General features: G+C 35.5%; 1 protein-coding gene across 9 annotated transcripts in view; it reads right to left on the bottom strand.

The window, feature by feature from the left end:
- CHD9 (chromodomain helicase DNA binding protein 9) overlaps nucleotides 1-21003 on the bottom strand; it is a 330078-nt gene that overhangs the window by 205268 nt on the left and 103807 nt on the right. Inside the window, exon 1 of one of the 9 annotated variants that reach the window (XM_012523903.4) lies at nucleotides 15367-15457. The exons of the other annotated variants lie outside the window; for them this stretch is intronic. The gene's annotated coding sequence lies outside the window, so the exon portion shown is untranslated. Of the gene's footprint in view, nucleotides 1-15366; nucleotides 15458-21003 lie in introns of those variants that run through there. 9 annotated transcript variants of the gene reach the window in all.

Raw genomic sequence — 21003 nt, forward strand, 5'->3', positions numbered from 1 at the left:
TGATGGTACAGATGCAAGAGTATCCTTTGTGAACTAGAGGAAATGTATTATCACTACTGCAGGGTGTTGGGAATGTGGAGAATCACAGGAAAAATATAGCTGGAGTGAACTATGGAATGTGGTTTGCAGTAATAATTTAATATTCTTGCATCTATACGAAAGATGTACTGTGGTAATAATGAGGCAGTATGGAAAATGTGAGCCAAATGTACACTATGGACATGGTAACAATCAGATGATATTACCTTATCTGAAGCAAATGTTCCACCACAGTGTGGTGTGTTGATGGAGGGGTGTTGTTTGGGACTTGTGCACATGTGCATGATTGTTTTATAAGTTTACAACTTCTGTCATAAAAAATATATTTTAAAAATAATAATAGGGTGGGTTGGGGGAAAACACACCAAATATAAGATAAGGACTATGATTAGTAGTAAGATTTTGACAATATTCTTTCATAATTTGTAACAAATGTCTCACGACAATGTAAGGTGTTGGTGGAGGGCTGATGTAAAGGACCCCTGTATGATGCTATGAATGCTTGCTGTGTAAGTTCACAACTTTTACTATACACTTGTTTATGTATGTTTATATATAAATGATATAAAGATAATAATAATAGGGTTGGTTGGGGGAAAAATACTTTGGTTAGCAGTAATATTTTGACACTCCTCTTTATTTATTTATTTTTTCGATTTATTTTTTATTTATTTCTCTCTCCCCCCCCAAGTTGTCTGCTCTCTCTGTCCATTCGCTGTTATTTCTTCTGTGACTGATTCTGTCCTTATCAGCGGCACCGGGAATCTGTGTTTTCTTTTTGTTGCATCATCTTGCTGTGTCAGCTCTCTGTGTGTGCAGCGCCATTCTTGGGCAGGCTGTACTTTCTTTCGCGCTGGGTGGCTCTCCTTATGGGATGCACTCCTTGTGCGTGGGGCTCCCCTATGCGGGGGACACCCCTATGTGGCAAAGCAGTCCTTGCGGGCATCAGTACTGCACATGGGCTAGCTCCACACCGGTCAAGGAGGCCCGGGGTTTGAACCGCGTACTTCCAATGTGGTAGGCAGACACACTATCCATTGGGCCAAGTCCACTTCCCGACACTGCTCTTTAATTCATTAAAAAGGTTTAACAACAATGTAAGGTATTGGTAGTAGGATGAGATATGTGAGTCCTTTATGATGTTATATATGTTTGTTTTGTAAGTTCACAACTATTATTATGTACTTATTGTTTATGTATGTTTATGTATAAGTGCTGTGCTTCAATAAATATATTTTTAAAATGCAATCACATATAAAAAGGACAGAGATGTAATAAATAATTGTTGAATGAATGAAAAATTTGTTTTAAAATATTGAGTTTTGAGGATCAGGTGTAGCTCAGTGGTTGTGCGCCTGCTTCCCATGTATGAGGGTCCTGAGTTCAAATCCCTGGTATCTCAAAATAAAATTGAGTTTATTTAAATCAATCATGCATATATTATCTAGAAATCTGAAACTGCAGGTTTCAAAGAATTTAACTGTACATTACTGTACTGTAGACAACTAGATGATTCCTAGCATGAGAAGCAGAGAAAAGAGGACGAACAGTAAAATATGAAGGATAAGATATGTAAGCAGTTTTTCATAGTCATAAAACAAATCCTTATTAATTCACTCTTCAATTAAAGTTCATGGCAAACCTGGTACTTCACAAGGTACTGGTAGAAAACCTACAAGAGAACTGTCTCAACAGAGAGGCAAAATTAGTCCTTGTTTTTGTCTGCCAAGGGGCCGCCAATCCAAAGTACCAGAAATGGGTCGTTGTTGTTTTAATTTTTATCCCCCCCTCTCCTTATGGCTTTTTGCTTGCTATCTGCTTTCTGCGTGCATTCACTGTGCTTTCTTCTGTGTCTGTATTTATTTTTATTTATTTATTTCCCTCCTCCCCTTGTGGCTTGCTTTCTGTCTGTTCTCTGTGTCCATTTGCTGCGCAGTCCTCTACGTTTTAGTTTGTCTCCCTTTTCTGTTGCATCACCTTGCTGAGTGAGCTCTCCGCAGTGCTTGCAGGCCGGTGGCACTCAGCGGTGCCCAGGCCGATGGTTCTCTGCAGCATGTAGGTGAGCCTGCCTTCACAAGGAGGTCCCGGGATGCAAACCCAGGGCCTCCCATATGGCAGACGAGAGGCACGACTGATTGAGCCAGAGGTGCTTCCCTGGGTTGGTTTTTATAAAAAGAATCTATTTGTGATAAAGGCTTACAGTTCCAAGGCCGTGAAAAGTCTAACACGAGGTACCATAACAGGTGCTTTCTCACCTGAGTCAGCTGCCACAAGATGGCTGCCAATCTTTCTAAGGTCTCTGTCTTTCTGCAGCTATAGGCAAACTTGGCAAAGCGCTTGTCTCCACCTGGGCCTCCTCCCTGGGCCTCAGTATTTTGAGCCTCTCAGGGGGTTCTCTCATTGCAGCCCAGCTATGGGAAAAACTGGAGTCTTTTTTATTTTTTAATATTTATTTATTTTCTCCCCCCAACCCTCCTGGTCTGCTGTCCGTGTCCATTCACTGCGTGTTTTTCTGTGTCCGTTTGCATTCTTGTCAGCGGCACAGGAGTCTGTGGTTTTTTTTTTAATTACGTCATCTTGCTGTATCAGCTCTCCATGTATGCGGTGCCACTCCTGGGCGGGCTGCACTTTTCTGACACAGGGCAGCTCTCCTTGCGGGGTGCACTCCTTGCATGTGGGGCTCCCCTATACAGGGGACACCCCTGTGTGGCACAGCATTCCTTGTGTGCATCAGCACTGCGCATGGGCCAGTTCACCACACGGGCCAGGAGACCCTGGGTTTGATCCCTGGACCTCCTGTATGGTAGGTGGATGTTCTATCAGTTGAGCCAAATCTGCTTCCCTGGAGTCTTTTCTTTCTCACATGGCAGAATTAAACATGGTAGCTACCTTTTTCTGTGTCTCTGCCTGTCTCTCTCTATGTCTCCCTTTATATCCGACCCAGCAAAAGGGCAGAGACTCAACCTGAATCACGTCTCACTGACGTAGTCCAATCAATCAAAAGCCCTAAAGCAATCTTATCAAATAATCTAATCAAAAGACCTCAGTCAAATTTAATGCACTCCAAGGTATCAGAATGGATTAATTTAAAAACATAATCTTTTTCTTTTTGGGATTCATAAAATAATTTCAAACCGCCACAGCCCTAACTAAACTAAAAATTGCTCTGATACAGCCCAACAAAAATTAAAATCAAATTTCAAGTGAACAACATGACTTCCTACTAATTTAAATTTATCTCAGAACAAAACTCAAGGGTATTTATAGGGGTATTACAAAACAATCCAGCACCCAATGGGCAAATTCACAAGGTTTGACATCTAACAAACAATTGTCAGGTATGAAAAAAAAAGCAGGAAAATACAACCTTTACTGAGTAGAAAAATCAATCAGAAGACATGTATTTGGAGTCCCAAAACTGTTTAAAGTAATAATGAAGAGAAAAAATTTAATAGCCATCAGAAAAATTATACATTTCATATAAGGACTAAAGATAAAAATTACAGCACCCTTCTCACTGGAAACAAGGCAAACTAGTGAACAGCAGAGCAACATATTGGGGGGGGGAGAAAATAAAAAACTAAACAACTGTCAACCTAGAATTCTGTAACCACAAAACTATCTTTCAAAAATGAGGATGAAATAAACAAATTTTCAGGTATAAAAACTGAAGGACTTCATGACCATTAGTCCTTCACCGCAAGGAATGTTAAAAGAAGTCCTTCAAGCCAAGAAAATAATATCAAGTGGAAACTTGCATTTACATAAAGAAAGAAAGAACACTGGGAATGGTAAATGTTTGAGTAAATATAGTAGATTCATGCCCTCATTTAAAAATCTTATTAAAAGACAATTGGCTGTTGAAGGCAAAAATAGCAGAAATGTAGTATGGAATTTATAACATCTATAGAAGTAAAATGTATAACAACAGTACAAAACCCAACATGGGGGAAATTCTTGCACTATATGAGAAGAGATATAATATAACTTGAAGCTTGACTGGTAAGGTAAAGATGTATACTATAAACCTTAAAGCAACCCACTGAAATAGCACAACAAATTGTACTATGGGAAGCAAATTTGGCTCAATGGATAGAGCGTCTACCTACTACCTGGGAGGTCCAGGGTTCAAACCCAGGGCCTCCTGACCCATGTAATGAGCTGGCCTATGTGCAGTGCTGATGCACGCAAGGAGTGGCCTGCCATGCAGGGGTGTCCCCTGTGTAGGGGAGCCCCACGTCCAAGGAGTGCGCCCCATAAGGAGAGCTGTCCAGTGCAAAAAAAAAAAAAAATGTAGCCTGCCCAGGAGTGGTACCTCAAACACAGAGAGCTGATGCAGCAAGATCACGCAACAAAAAGAGACAGTTTCCTGGTGCCGCTGACAAGAATATAAGCGGACACAGAAGAACACACAGCGAATGGACACAGAGAGCAGACAACTTGGGGGGGGGGGGCAGGGAAGAGGAGAGAAATAAAATAAAAAATCTTTTAAAAAAAAATTATACTACATAATAACCCAACAAAATCTTACCATTGTACCAGTTATCAATTTATCATACTTCATTGCCTCCTCTGTAATAATGGGGATGGATCCTGCATACATTTCTCTTTTGCAAAGTGACCCACTGTTAAGCACATTTTTCATAAACACATGAAAAATACTAGAATATGAAGGGGATTCAATTCTTGTGCTCTCCTCAGGAGGCTCTAGAAGCATGCAACCAGCAGCACACAAAACTCCATCACCTTCTCTGGCAATTTCACAGCATGTTTTGAAGCATAACACCGGTCTGTGGACATCTTTACAATGAGTCCCACTAGTATGACACACAAGAAAACTTTGCTAATAACCAGGGGACTACATTCTTTCCCCCTCCAATGAGGTCTAGATCTTCCAGATCTTAGCCCTGCTGGAGACTGCACTTTCAAATTTGTTCCTTCCTCCAGTACTACTCTGTGTCAGCCATATGGGTAATGGCTACTCCATTTACCTGCTCTTCTTATACTCTTGAGAATTCTCTTTATGTCTAAGTACCCGATCTCTCATTACTTACTCCAATCCTGTTTAGTTAGTAATTCTTTATGTTAAACCTTCCCTGTTCATATCACTGTGTAGTGTTTCTCCTCAATGGACTCTCACTGTTATAAATGGGATCATAAAAAATTTTCAGTTAATTCAAAAGCTGGCAGAAAATAAAGAAAAGTAGAACAAAAAACAGATGGGACAAATAAAAAAATGAGCAGCAAGATTGTGGGTTTAAACCTATTAATATAATCAATCACATTAAATGTGAATATTCTAATCACCTCAATTAAAAAGATTAAATTGGATAAAAAAGGCAAGACCTAATTCTATGCTACAAGAAACCCACTTTAAACATAAAAACACGTATAGGTCAAAAGTAAAAGGATGGATGGGAAGCGGATTTGGCTCAACAGATAGAGCGTCGGCCTATCACATGGGAGGTCCAGGTTTCAAACCCAGGGCCTCCTGACCCGTGTGGTGGCCTGCCATGCAGGGGTGTCCCCTGCGTAGGGGAGTGCCATGCACAAGGAGTGCACCCCGTAACAAGAGCCGCCAGCATGAAAAAAGCGCAGCCTGCCCAGGAGTGGTGCCACACACACCGAGAGCTGACGTAACAAAAAAGAGACGCAGTTTCCCAGTGCTGCTGGATAATGCAAGCAGATACAAAAGAACACACAGCAAATAGACACAGAGAGCAGACAACGGGGCGGGTGGGGGGGGAGGGGGCGGAAGGGGAGAGAAATATATAAAATAAATCTTAAAAAAAAAAGGAAAAGTAGGGTAAAAGTACATTATGGTAACAAATCAAAAGAAAAGAGAAGTGACTATATTAATAATTAGACAAAATAGAACATCAGAGCAAAGTATATATGTAAAGCCATAAACATGAAACACAGAACAAATAAATGTAAACCAAACATTTAGAAATTAGCACTTTAAAAAGTAATTGGGAGGAAGTTACGACCGACCCAACAGAAATAAAAAGAATTATAAGAATATATTATGAGAAACTGTATGCTAACAAACTAGACAACCTAGATGAAATGAACAAATTCCTAGAAATACACAAACACCCTACACATTGATGCTACAAGAAATAAAAGAACTAAACAAACCAATCACATTTAAAGAGACTGAATCTGTCATCAAAAATCTCCCAGCAAGGAAAAGTCCAGGACCAGATAGCTTCACAGGTGAATTCTACCAAGCATTTCAAAGAGAATTAACAACAATCCCATCTAAACGCTCCCAAAAAATTGAAGAGGGAAAATTACCCAACACATTTTACGAAGTCAACATCACCCTAATACCAAAGCCAGATAAAGACACTACACGAAAAGAAAATCACAGACCAGTCTCTCTAATGAACATAGATGCAAAAATTCCCAACAAAATACTTGCAAATCAAATCCAACAGCATATCAAAAGACTTATACATCAGGATCAAGTGGGATTTATTTCTGGTATGCAAGGCTGGTTCAACCTAAGAAAATCAATCAACATAATATACTACATTAACAAATTGAAGGGAAAAAACCCCAAGATCGTCTCAATTGAAGCAGAAAAGGCATTTGACAAAATCCAGCATCCTTTTTTGATTAAAAAAAACACCCCAAAAGACAGGAATAGAAGGAAAATTCCTCAATCTGATAAAAGGCATATATGAAAAACACATAGCCAACATCATACTCAATGAGGAAAGGTTAAAAGTTTTCCCTCTAATATCCAGAACAAGACAAGGATGCCCACTGTCCCCACTGTTACTCAGTGTTGTACTAGATATTCTACCTAGGACAATTAGACAAGAAAAAAAAAAAATTAAAGGCAACCAAATAGGAAAAGAGGAAGTAAAACGCACTCACTATTTGTGGATGACATGATGCTGTATTTAGAAAAATTTCAAGTATCCACAACAAAGCTATTTGAGCTAATAAATGAGTTCAGCAAACTGGCAGGATACAAGATCAACATGCAAAAATAAGTAATGTTTTTATAAACTAGTACTGAACAATCTGAGGAGGAAATCAAGGAGGAAATTCCATTTATAATAGCAACCAAAAGACTCAAATACCTAGAAATTAGTTTAACCAAAGAAACTAAGGACCTATATGCAGCAAACTAAAAAACTTTGCTAAAAGAAATTTTAAGAGACCTAAACAAATGGAAAAACATTACATGTTCATGGATTGGAAGAATAAATATCATGAAGATATCAATATTACCCAAACTGATTTATAGATTCAATGCAATACTATTCCATCAAAAGTCCAACAGCCTACTTAACAGAATTAGAAAAATTACCAAATTCATTTGAAAGAGAAAGTGCACTCAAATAGCCAAAAGCATTTTAAAAAAGAAGAGTTACGTGGGAGGAATTTCACTGTCTGACCTTCAAACATATTATAAAGCTACAGTGGTCAAAACAGCATGGTACTGGCATAAAGACAGACACATCGATCAGTGGAATAGAACTGAGAATCCAGAAATAAACCCTCACCTATACAGTCAACTGTTTTTGATAAACCTACCAAGTTAATGTTAATGGAACAAAACAGTCTCTTCAACAAATGGTCCTAGGAGAACTAGATATCTATAAAAAAAAGAACGACAGAGGACCCCTATTTCATTCCCTATACAAGAATCAACTCAAAATGGATCAAAGACCTAAATATAAAAGCCAGGACCATGAAACTACTAGAAGAAAATGTAGAGAAACATCTTCAAGACCTCATGGCAGGTGGTAGTTTTTTGGACCTTACACCTGAAGCATATGCAACAAAAGAAAAAATAGATAAATGGGACCTCCTCAAAATTAAACACTTTTGTACCTCCCAGGACTTTGTCAAAAGAGTGAGAAAGCAGCCTACTCACTGGGAGAAGATATTTGGAAATCACACGTCAGATAAGGGTTTAAATTCCAGGATATATAAAGAGAGGTTACAACTCAACAATAAAAAGACAAATGACCCAATTTTAAAAATGGCCAAAAGACTTGAATAGATAATTGTTCAAAGAAGAAATACAAATGGCAAAAGAAAAAAAAACCATGAAAAAATGCTCAACATCACTAATGATTAGGGAAATGCAAACCAAAATTACAATGCGCTATCATTTCACACATATCAGAATAGCCACTATTAAAAAGATAGAAAACTACAAGTATTAGAGAGGATGTGAATAGATAGGAACACTTATTCACTGTTGGAAGGAATGAAGAATGGTATAGCCACTGTGGAGGACTGTCCGGCAGTTCCTAAAGAAGCTTAATATAGACTTGATATATGATCCTACAATATTCCTACTGGGTATGTACCCAGAATAACGAACTGAGAGCAGAGACATGAATAGACATCTGCAATAATGCTGCTGTCCACAGCAGCACTATTCACGAATGCCAAAAGCTGGAAATAATCCAGGTGTCCACCAACCGATGAATGGATAAACAAACTGTGGTGTATTCACATGATGGAATATTATGTAGCTGTAAGAAGAAATGAAGTCATAAAGGGTATGAAAACATGGATGAACCTGGAGGATATTATGTTGAGTGAAGAAGCCAGACACAAAAGGACAAATTCTGTATGATTGCATTAATATGAACCAAATATATTATGTAACATATTGTATGATTCAAAAAAATTGTATGTATCCAGTAAAAAAAAAAAGTAACCAAGTAACAAAAGGAAATGACTTAAAATGTAACAATAAAAATCAGTGTGTACAACAATAAATGTCTATATTTTAAAAGTTCTAAATAAATGACTTCGGCTTCCACCTAAAGCAGTGACTTCAGTTCCTACCTTTAAAAAGAAGAGTAAGAACAAATTAAATCAAAAGTAAGCAAAATAAAAGAAATAATAGCAGAAATCTAAGAAATATGAAACAGAAAAACAATAACGAAAAATAAAAAACAAAAACAAATGCTGGTTCTTTAGAAGTTCCATAAAATTGATAAACCTCTAGCCAGACTGATCTGGAAAAAAAAGGGAAAAGACACAAATTACCAATATCAGAAGTGAGAAAAGGGACAGCATTAGAGATTATACAGAGATTGAAAGGAAAATAAGAGAATGTTGGGAAACGGACTTTGGCCCAGTGGTTAGGGCGTCCGTCTACCGTATGGGAGGTCCGCGGTTCAAACCCCGGGCCTCCTTGACCCGTGTGGAGCTGGCCATGCGCAGTGCTGATGCGCGCAAGGAGTGCCGTGCCACGCAAGGGTGTCCCCCGCGTGCGGGAGCCCCACGCGCAAGGAGTGCGCCCGTGAGGAAAGCCGCCCAGCGTGAAAAGAAAGAGCAGCCTGCCCAGGAATGGCACTGCCCACACTTCCCGTGCCGCTGACAACAACAGAAGCGGACAAAGAAACAAGACGCAGCAAATAGACACCAAGAACAGACAACCAGGGGAGGGGGGGAAATTAAATAAATAAATAAATCTTTAAAAAAAAAAAAGAGAATGTTATGCAAATTTTCATGCCAGTAAATTTGAAACTAAGATTAAATGCAAAAATACTCTGAGGGAGGTGGGCATAGCTCAATGGTTGAGCGCCTGCTTCCCATGTACGAGCTCCCAGGTTCAATCCCTGGTACCTCCTACAAGTAAATAAATAAATGGCTGCTGAATAAATTGGGAAAAAAACACAATATAAAAGATGATCACTTTAACAGCCTAAACAATGAAATTAAAAAGTATTATTTAAAAAAAATACTCTGAAAGACACAAAATACTATAAGTTCACTCAAGAAGATTTAGGTAAACCTAAAGAGAGCTATATCTATTGAAGAATTTGAATTTTTAATTAAAAACATTCCAACAAAGAAAATTCCAGGCTCAGATGGCTTCACTGGTGAATTCTACAAGTAAGGAAGATATAGACCTTCTGGTTAAAAACATAAAAGGAAAACTTTATGACCCTGAGGTAGTCACAGATTGTTTAATTATGATGCAAAAAAAACAGTTTAAAAGAAGAAAAAAGAAGTAATCAACTGGACTTCATCAAAATTAAAAACTTTTGTTCTTTGAAATAGCTAAGAAAAGAAAAGGCAAGTCAAAGGCTGGGAGAAAATATTTGTAAAATATATCTCTGGCAAAGGACTCATGTTTAGAACATATAAAGAATATTTATAAACAAAATAATAACAAGACAAACACAATTTTTAAAAAATAGGTATAAACATTTGAATAAAAACTTCATTAAAAAAGATATATAGATGGCAATAAACACATGAAAAGATGTTCAAAAACATGAATCATCAGGGAAATGGAAATTAAAACCACAATGGGATACCCCACTACCCTCTATTAGAATGAGTGAAATTAAAAAGACTGATGATAACAAATGGTAGTAAGGACACGGAGCAACTGAAACTTGCACACAGTGTTAGTGGAAATGTAAAACGGTACAATCATTTAGGAAAATATTTTGGCATTTCTTTAAAAATTAAACATACCCCCACCAAATGATCCAGCCATTCCTAGGTATTTATATAATGCAAATGAAGTGTGTACCTTCAAAACGATATACATGAATGTTAATAGCATCTTTATATATAATAACCCAAACCTAGAAACAACCCAATATCACACAATGGGTGAATGGATAAACAATGTGGTATATCCATATAATTGAGTATTGCCCAGCAATAAGAAGGAATGAACGATTATACTCGCAACAACAACAAAAATAGAGTATACACTGTATTCTACCTTCCACTTATGGAAAATACTAAACAATGCAAACTAATCTATAATGACAGAAAGCAGATTAGTGATTGCCTTGGAATGGTGGGAGAGATGTGAGTGGAAACAGAAGAAAGGATTACAAAGGGGCAAAAAGGAACTTTTAGGAGTGATGAATCACATTCAGATTGCAGTGATGATTTCAAAGATATATATGTCAAATTACATATATATATATATACAAATTATATCAAAATTTATCAAATTGTACACTTTTTTCAATTTATCATATAAATTATATCGCAATAAAACAAAAAAAAGCATAAAACACCAACAGTATAAGACAAAAAGCATATATATATGCCCCAAATGTAAAATTTCTAGTTGATGCAAAAGAGGTAAGTTATTTTCCTTATTTGCTTTCTAAATTTTTTTCTAAATACTTCCAGTAAACATTCATTACTGTTGTATTTGTCAAACATCTATTTCTCTTCACATGCTGGGCAGTTAATTATGCTTAATATAATAGTTTTCATTAGTAGGAATTATTATCAACTTTTAAAGGAGAAACATAAAACTATTTTAAAAAGGTAGGTATAAACAATATTTTAGTATACACTATCATCTTAGATTATTTATATATTATATCCGTGCATATACTAGTGACTTAATACAGCATTACTTTGGGGTTTCATAAATTGGGACCCCCTTTTTTGCATATATATTATATGCATACTTACTATATAGGTCTTATCTCCTGCCTGAGTTACAAAAAAGCAGAATGCTACAACAAGATGACACAACAAGCAGGGAGCAGAGGTGGCTCAAGCCGTTAGGTGCCTCCCTTCCAAACGGGAGTCCAGGGAATAACAACTGTATCAGTGACTGGCATATAGCACGTTCTTAAAAATTTATATCCAACATTTTAACTTAAACCCTCTGTTCAACATAAATCGAATTTGAAGTAAATACCATTACTTATTTCATATACACAATCATAGAGTACCATGCAATATCATAAATGTTGTCAAAGTATTTGTAAAATTGAATCCAGTATTTCTGGAATTTGTTCATAAAACCACAAGCTTCCAGCATGAAAATCCAACTAAGAAATTACAGAGCTGTACTCTAAGATTCAGAGGCATTATACAGGCTCAATCATAAAGGAAATGAGCTCCTTGAAGAAATGGCTGATTTAGGTCCTGAGGCAGGGGAATTATAAAGTGAGCCTCTAACATCTGAAATATCTTTCTGCACCAGAAAGTAAGAAAGGAGTAGAGATTAATATGGACATGATAAAAGAGCAGAGTTGGCGCAAATTCCCATTGGCCAAATTGGATATAATTGGAGCATCAAAAAGAATAATCATCTCGAAGGATTATAACATATATGACTTTTTTTTACCCATGAGTTCAACTCTTTTTAAAGAATTATCCTAGCTACCAACTACAAAAGGGGAAAGGTACCTTTACTAAGTGATAAAACTTAGCACAACCAATAATGGGACAAATTAACATCATGCCTCATCATGTGAGGCAACAGAAGTATACACCATCACCTATGTCCTATCCTTGCCAAAAAATGTTTAACATGAATTATGATAGGACAATTAGACAAATCCAGAAAACTGGTCTGGACTTTTAAAAAATTTAAAAAAAAAATAAGGAAGGGAAAACCTGAATCAAATTAAAGATTAAATGTAATTAATGCCTGACCCTCGTTTGGATCCTAGATTTTAAAGTAAAAACAACTCTAAAAAATATTATTGATATAATTTAGGAAATCTGAATTTGTACTATGTATTATATAGAATTATTGTTACTATATGTTAAATATCTTGGGTGTGACAGAAATATTGTATTCATATGGGAGAATTTTCCTGTTCTAAGGAAAGTCCTGTTAAAATATTTAGGGATAAAGTGTCATGATGTATGTGACTAACTATGAAATGGCTCAGCAATAGAAAATAAAAAAAAAAAAAAAAAAAAAAATAGAAAAGGCAAATATGGCCCCAAATTAATAATGGGTGAGTTTAGGTGAAGGGTATATGGATGTTCATTGTATTATTTTTTTCAACTTTTCTGTAAGTCTAAATTCTTTCAAAATAAAAAATAAGGAAAAATACATGATATTTTCAATATAGACAATTTGAAGAAATTCATAATATTGGCATTTCTAATGTTGCTTAAGCTGACCTGGAGTCTTCTTTCTTGTAAAATACAAAATCCTAGCTTTAAGTTTTTTTTAATATTTGTAATAATAGTACTTAGCTCAGTACCTGATATAAAGAGCAGGTGCTTAATGAATGTTTTTTGTTTCTGCCACAATGAGTGAAAGGCAGTTAGTACAGAAGAATGTGAAAAAATTTAGAGCCAAGTCTCCGTTAAACCATTTACTAGATGTCTGATTTGGACAGGTCACTTTCCTTCTCTACACCTCAGACACTTCACCTGTAAATTCTGAGAAATAATACCTACTTACATATATCCCAGATGTTCACTAAAAATTCAAATAATATAGGTAAAACCACTTTCTTACATATTATGCAAATGTTATTACTGCTAACTATATTCTCAGTTTACTCTCTTCTTTTTTTTTTAATTTTAAAAGTTTTATTTTCATTTGAGGTATTTAGAGAAAAAATCTGACAAAAATCAATGGGAAATTTATCTAGTAACATAATCTTGAAAGTATTACTCTATGGGTCCAGTTATTTCCTTTTTGACAAAACATAATACTCAAAGTTGAATCCCATAGCACAGTTTTATTTATAAGAGTTTTACAATCATTTGCAATAAACTGAAGATCAGAAGCTCAAAGAGATAAAAGCCTGCTTTCCTGACTCTGCCACTTATACAGGTAATAGGACCTTAGGCAAGTGATGATCATTTTGTTTCTCAGTTTCATTTACAAAATGTGGATAATTAGAGTACCTACCTCTTAGGGATGTTAAGAAAACTTAATATGCTAATATTTGTAAAAATCTCACAGTGTAGGCTACATAACTGTTTGGTAAATAAATAAAGGGCCATATAATTCCATGCCACAATATAAGGAATAAGATTCAAATTCTATCACGGGGAGGGAAATACCACAATGGTTGCTCCCTGAAACACTAAGACTTGGTTCAACAATTTACCTGGATCCTAATTTAAATAACCTAATGCTAAAAAAATCTGATCCCTTAAAAATTTATAATTCACAAGATTGCCAGCATATACAATTAATTTTTTCACTCATTTGTTCTATGCTTGAGAAACAACTGTGAACAAGTCAAACAAGATTCCTACTCTCATGGATTAACACTATAATGATGAAGGGGCATTAAAATTTAAGTATAAATATAAGTCAAATAATTATAGATTGCCAAACAGCAATAAAACAAAAGGGCTAAGCTAGAAACTTAGAGGAATTCCTGCTTTAAAGGAGATGTGTATCAGGGAAATTCACTTTTTATTTGTAAATTACTCATCACAAATCACTTAGCTGGAGGGCAAAGGGGAAATGCTAAAAACCACTGTCACTGATAATGAATCAGAAATGAAAAAGAACTCTGAAACTATAACATGGATCAATGGGAAAGTATGACTTAAAAACTTTTCAATTTGAGTTCTTCCAAGCCAAGGACTATATCTTACTCATCTTTGTATCCTCTGTGTCTAGCACAATCTTATGCATGATAGATACCCAATAAACATTAAATAAAAGGAGCAAATATGCAACATTTCCAAAACTCAGACGTTATAAAATTTTAGTCATTCATACACATACAATTTAAACCTACATTTCATAAGTGACAATGAGGGTGCATTTTAACTGAAGACATAGTTAACAGCTTAAGCATTAACAGCTGTATACTAACATACTGGAAAAAAAAACATTTAAAAAAGTATTTTTCACTAATTGAGACAACTAGTTAAATTATATTTCACAAACAACACAATTAAATGTTGTTTCTGACCTTAGTGTGGTATCATTCATTTTTTATTACCTTAAACACTATAGCGGTTTAACCTATAAAAGAAATGTATTAACTAGTTACATGTAACAGCAAGCAAACTTGTTTTTGCTTTTTGTAAATGAGGACAGAGTAAAATTTTGCCCAGCTCTAAAATTCTGATTCCATGAAATGACCCAGGTAAAACTTGTACTGTTTTCAGGAATACAAAAAAAATATATTCATGTAGGGGAAAAAACCTCACTTAAAGATTTTCCTCCTTTCAGAACGTGTAAGGAACTTGAATAGTAAGTGCAAGATATTATTTACATAGATGAGCGTAGTAAATAACCAGATTTTATTTAACTGAAAACTGTAGTCCATGCTCCCTAACTTGAGCTTATCATCTCTTTTCATATATTATCCAAACTATATTGTATTAAAATATTTCCGTAATTGCAAATCATTTTAGTCCAATGAAACCTAGTAACCCATATTTAAGTATTCAAAAACAGTTTTGTCCTCATGTGATAATCCTAGCACTAAAGTCTGACGACTATGTAGGCCCTAACACTCACATTATTTTCAGTTTCAAACCTTAATAATGATAAATAAATTACTGAGCAGTCCTAAGATATTTGCACCTACCAATAAAATTAAATACAACAAAGAATTTTGTCAGACCTACTTTGTAGTTTGGCTTGAATCTCACATGCTCCTCACATACTGCACTAATCCACAAATTTCTCACCAAAATACTGCCTCTTCCCCACCCCTGGAATTCACTTCCTGTTCACCTCTCACCCTTAAGTATGCACGCAAGAGGCCAATAGCCTTAACTCTACTGTTAACAACTGCAGTTTGTCGCTCAGTTTCCTGGCAGGCAGTACAGAGCTCAACTCTTAAACAAAGTACACAGTTTAATAATTAAGATCATATTTCAGAACTAGTTAACATTCCACAAATTTCACAGTTAAAATAGAACATTTTAATCTCAAAGATTTCCCAGAAATGTCAAAACCAAAAACTAGCCTACTTTAATAGAAACAAAGCAACCAAAAGGGAAATTCCTGGATAGAATTTCTATTTTGTGCTTTGATTTAGTCAGACAATTAAGAATTAAGAAACTTTTTAATGCAATACCATGCCAAATATGTAAAGATTTAAACAAATCCTGATTTCTGATAAATACAATAAATAAATAAATCTTTAAAAAAAGAGAGAGAAAGACAATTGAAGAATTATTAGGTAGTTATTCCTCTCCTTTTACCTAGGACAAAAATGAAGTGACAACTTTTTTGCTGTTTTTTTTAAATTGTTATATATATATATTTTTTGTTTTTTTTTAACTAAAATAAAAAAATTAGAAGGAACTTGGAATCTTCTGAGCTCAATGAGGATGAGAAAAGTACAGCAAATTCTTTGCTTTAGTTTTATATAGGTGCTCCTTTCTTATTTTTGTTTTTTTAAAAAAATTTTTTCCTTTCAATAACTTACATAATTTGTTATGTATCTGCTTTAAAATAATTCTGAAATATCTAATGTGTTCCAAAAGATTCTTACATAAGCAAGGGTAGCTGCTGGAATAATCTAGGGGAGCAGATGTAGCTCAGTGGTTCAGCACCTGCTTCCCATGAACAAGGTCCTGGGTTCAAACTCCAGTAACTTCTAAAAATAATTTTAAAATAACCATAAAAAATGTGAACATACAAGGCCTCCCTAAAAAAAAATCTAAGACTTCTCTTCATCTTTATCCTGAGGATTCTGAGTTTCTACATATTTCCTGCTGTCAGGCCTGTCCAAACAAATCCATTTCTTCTTTCCACCCAGAGTTCTGTCTTCACTCAACACCATTTCATTTTCTACTTCAGCAAACTATCATTTCCTCAGCTACATTCCACTTTTAAACTATTCCAGATCTGTTCTCCAAGCCCCACCTCACTCTAGCACTTCAGAAACACATTTCCAATTGTTACTAATATACCCCAAGCTTACAAGTTGTTCAAGGTTTGCTTATTTCTGTCAATGGTACCATCATTTCTCCAATCATCCAGACATAAAACTAGTCATAGTTGACTTCTCCTCTCATTTTATATCTAACAGATAGTCAGTTATCAAATTCTACAAGAACTTTTGCCTAAAATATTATAATACCCTTTAACAGGTACTCCTTCCTCTACTCATTCTCTTTCAATAGAGCCGTACTTTATTTGGAACCATATGTTGTCATTTCCCTGGATCAATCAGCCTCAATGATTTCCCATATTCTACTAAAATACAAACCTGTATCCAGTCTTATCTTTTGCTACTCTTTTATACATAGAACATAAACTATGCTTCTGCCAAGCTGTGCTCTGCCATCTCCCTGACTGTGCTCTGCATTTTCCTTTTCTGTGTCTTTGATGATGTTTATCCTCTATGCCTCTTTCTTGTAGTCCCCTTGTCTCCATTTTTCACCTGTTAAAATCCTACCTATCCTTTTAGATCAGTTTGAATTTCATCTTCTTTATAAACCACTTTCTAATATTATACAAAGGAAATTTCTCTCTCCTGAAAACCCACCTTACTTTCTCTTACTGTAGACCAATAGGTCCACACTAGATCTTAAACTTCTTGAAAACAAAAATCTATATCTTTATAATTCCAACAGAACAACATTACTCTTGCTGGGTATTTTCCTTTGGTTAAAGGACAGAACCTAATTTGACATTAGTTAAAAAAGCCGGGGGGGGGGGGGGAGTTGGAATTAGGGTTAGCAATCTAAGCTGATAAGAGCTTGGGCTTTTACTAACAGAGTATGTAAATACAGGAACTTCTTATGTGGGAATGGGAAAATAATAGGATGTGCTTTAGGGGATATGGGATTTTGAAACCAGAAGAAACAGAAGCTTTTGCTAATTATGGAGGGAGGCTGACTTAAGGTGAAGGGATTCTGAGATGATGGGCAATTTGCTGATAAAAATATTTAGGCCCAGATGTTAACCTGTAAAAAAAGAAGGAAATGCTAAATTTCACAATAGATGAAAATAAGCCTTAAAAATCCAGCCAATGACAATATTTAAATAAATCAATGGTATGGTAATAAGAACATTCTTTTTCTATAACTTCTCCTTGGCAATCTAATTTATTCCTTCAGTTACAGCTTTTACCTCTATCCTATTCTAAACCCAAGCCTAACCTCTCTCCAAAATGTCAGAAATATACGCATGTCTGAAGGAGATTAAGCAATGAAGAAAATGGCTTCACAAAGTCCATTTTCTTAACGTCAAAGAAGGGAATGTAATGAACCTCAGGCCCACTTATAGTAGTTAAAATTATAAGTCATATATATAATACATAAAATTACTTACAGATTTAATTGGTTACTTTATTTAACCTCCCTAGCGAACTGTATCTTGTTTAGAAAGGACAATTTAAGAGAAGTTAAGGGAAGAGGATGTGGCTCAAGTGACTGGACTTCCATCTACCATATGGGAGGTCCAGGGTTTGATTCCCAGGGCCTCCAGGTGAAGGCCAGCCTAGCCCGAGTAGTGCTGGCCCACATGGACAGCTGGCACAGCCAAGATGATGCAACAAAAAGAGACAAAGAGAAGAGACAATAAGAGATGTAGCAGACCAGGGAGCTGAGGTGGTGCAAGAAATTGAGAACCTCTCTCTCACTCCAGAAGGTCCCAGGATTGGTTCCCGATGCTGCCTAAAGAGAAGACAAGCAAACACAGCACAACACACAGTGAATGGACAGAGATCAGAAAGTGAGCGCAAAACAATCGGGGGTGGGGGGGGGGTGGGAAGGGGGGATAAATAAATAAATCATAAAAAGAAGTTAAGTAAACCAAATGACACTGCGGTAGCAGAATGGTCCCCTCCAAAGATGTCCATGCCCAAGTCCCTAGAACCTGTGAATGTGTTACATTACCTGGCAAATGAACTTTGCAGATATAATTAAGGTTAAGGATCTTAAAATACAGAAATTATCCTGGATTACCCAGGTGGGCCAATCTATTCACATAAATCCTTAAAAGCAGAGAACTTTCTCAGGTCGGAGGCAGAAAAGATGTAGCAGAAGAGGAAGTGAGAGAAACTCGAAGCACAAAAAAGTATTTGACACAACTGACTTAAAGATGGAGGGAGCTAAGGATCTCAGTCCTACAGTTACAAATAACTGAATACTGCCCAAGAACCTGAATAAGGTTGGAAGTAGATTCTTCTCCAGAGATACAAAAAGGAACCCAGCCCTGCCAATACCTTGATTTGCCTTAGACTGTAAGCAGAGTATGCAGCTGAGCCTGCCTGGATTCCTAACCTATAGTCTATAAGCTGTGTTGTTTAAGCCACTAAGTATTTGTTAATATGGCACCAATAAAAAACTAATATAGAGATCAACAAGAAACTGACAACACACAAGAACTATTTATATAGTCACAAGAAACCATGTAGTACTTTACTCCCTGGGGGTTTCAGTACATATCAACACACACTAACATATGTCCTGTTACTGTGCACATAGAAGCATCTAATAACTATTCGATTAACTGATTTAACCCCAAATTAACCCAGAGTCATAGTAAATTATATCATTCATCAAGGCCAAAGAGTAATAAATTTACAAAAGAGCATCATCTTTTATAAATCATCATCAGTACCTCTGGAAATAAAAACACTATATAATTAAAGTTGTTGATGCCTAAGAGAATACATTTCAAAAGATCTAGAAAACATACTCATCTATTACAAACAATTCCTTGACACCACTGGAGAGGAGAGAACTTGTCATATTTCTTCATCTTTCTTCATTATTTGTTAATTGCCACAGAGGAGCTAAATAGAAAATATGAGTGATCTGCTCTTGAATGAAATAAAAAATTACAACAATAGAATCTTAAAGAGTTGAAAAGAACCTACCAATTTAGTCCATTTTCCAGCCACTACAAGAATTTCTTCTATGATACATCTGAGCTATGCCATCCTCCTGCATTCAGTGAAAAAGAGCTTTATTTGAAACTTCCTTACACCAAATCATTATTTGCTTTTCTGTAACTTCCACTTGTTGGTCTTAACCTGACATCTAAAGTCCTGCAAACATTTGAAGATAACTATCCAATTTATTTTTAGGGCATTTTATGCACCATCTTTTAAAAAAATGTCAGAACACCTTTAAAAGAAATAGCTTTTAAAGTCAGTTTAGTTTTTTTGGTTGTTGTTTTTGCTTGCTTGCTTGTTTTTGGTAATGGATATACTATTCGCCAATATAACCAGAAAACACAAAATGCAAGGTCTTCTCATTCTCATCTTAAGGAAGACAGTTAGCAAAACCTAACAAAAACCTAGAAAAAAATTTCTTTCCACAGAACCTGGGGAAACATAACAATATAAGAACTCCTTATTAATATAGCATTACTGCTATGTAGTAACTATAACCATCTAGAACATGCCAAAATTATAAAGGCAAAAATCTTACAGGCTCTACCAAATTTGTCATAAAATTCACACACTAAGTCATTTGAATTTCACATATTTAGGATTTGTCACCCGTAATTCTGTATATATAAAACTGATATACATCACAATAATCCCCTATTTTGTCTACTAACCTATCATCTCTCTTCTTCACCCCCACAGTCAGCAATCCACAAATACCACTTTTAACATTTAAGAAGTAATCAGAAACTTGAGAAGAGACTTTAGTAAGTCAAAAAGTATTCAAAATTGACTGGTCTTTTAACAGTTTTTGGACATGTAACAAAAAGAACAAGAAGTAAGCTAAAAAATTCTGAAACAACATGGTGAGAGATTTAAAACCTTATTAATTTACCAACACAGAATAAGATGATTTATGAAAGATTGCTTATGTTGGATATGAAACAAGAACTTCCCTCACATAGAATGCTGTCAATATGCTAGTATGAATCCCTACTTCAGTTTACAATTTCCCTCCATTCATTCCATAGCTTTAAAAGGGAGTCATTACCTTTTTTCAAACCTCGAAAAACAGGTTTAGAAAACATGAATTAAAAAAAACAAAACATCAATTAAAATAACAAGGTCTTAGAAAAATGACTGCACTGATTTGAAAATAATCAGAATAAGCAAATTCATTGAATCAGAATCTAGAATATAGGTTGCCAGGAGATGGAATGGGGCTAAGGAGTAGGGAATTTAGGCTAAAATGTAGTTTCTATTTGGGATGACAAAAAGTTTTTCTAAGGGAACTTAATGGTAATCGTAGCACAAAACTGAATGTAATTAACAACACTGAATTATATATTTAAATGTGGTTAAAAGGGGAAATTTTAGGTTACATATATGGCACTAGAATTTTTTAAAA

The sequence above is a fragment of the Dasypus novemcinctus genome, chromosome 18 (genome assembly GCF_030445035.2).
Source record: "Dasypus novemcinctus isolate mDasNov1 chromosome 18, mDasNov1.1.hap2, whole genome shotgun sequence".
NCBI lineage: Eukaryota > Metazoa > Chordata > Mammalia > Cingulata > Dasypodidae > Dasypus > Dasypus novemcinctus.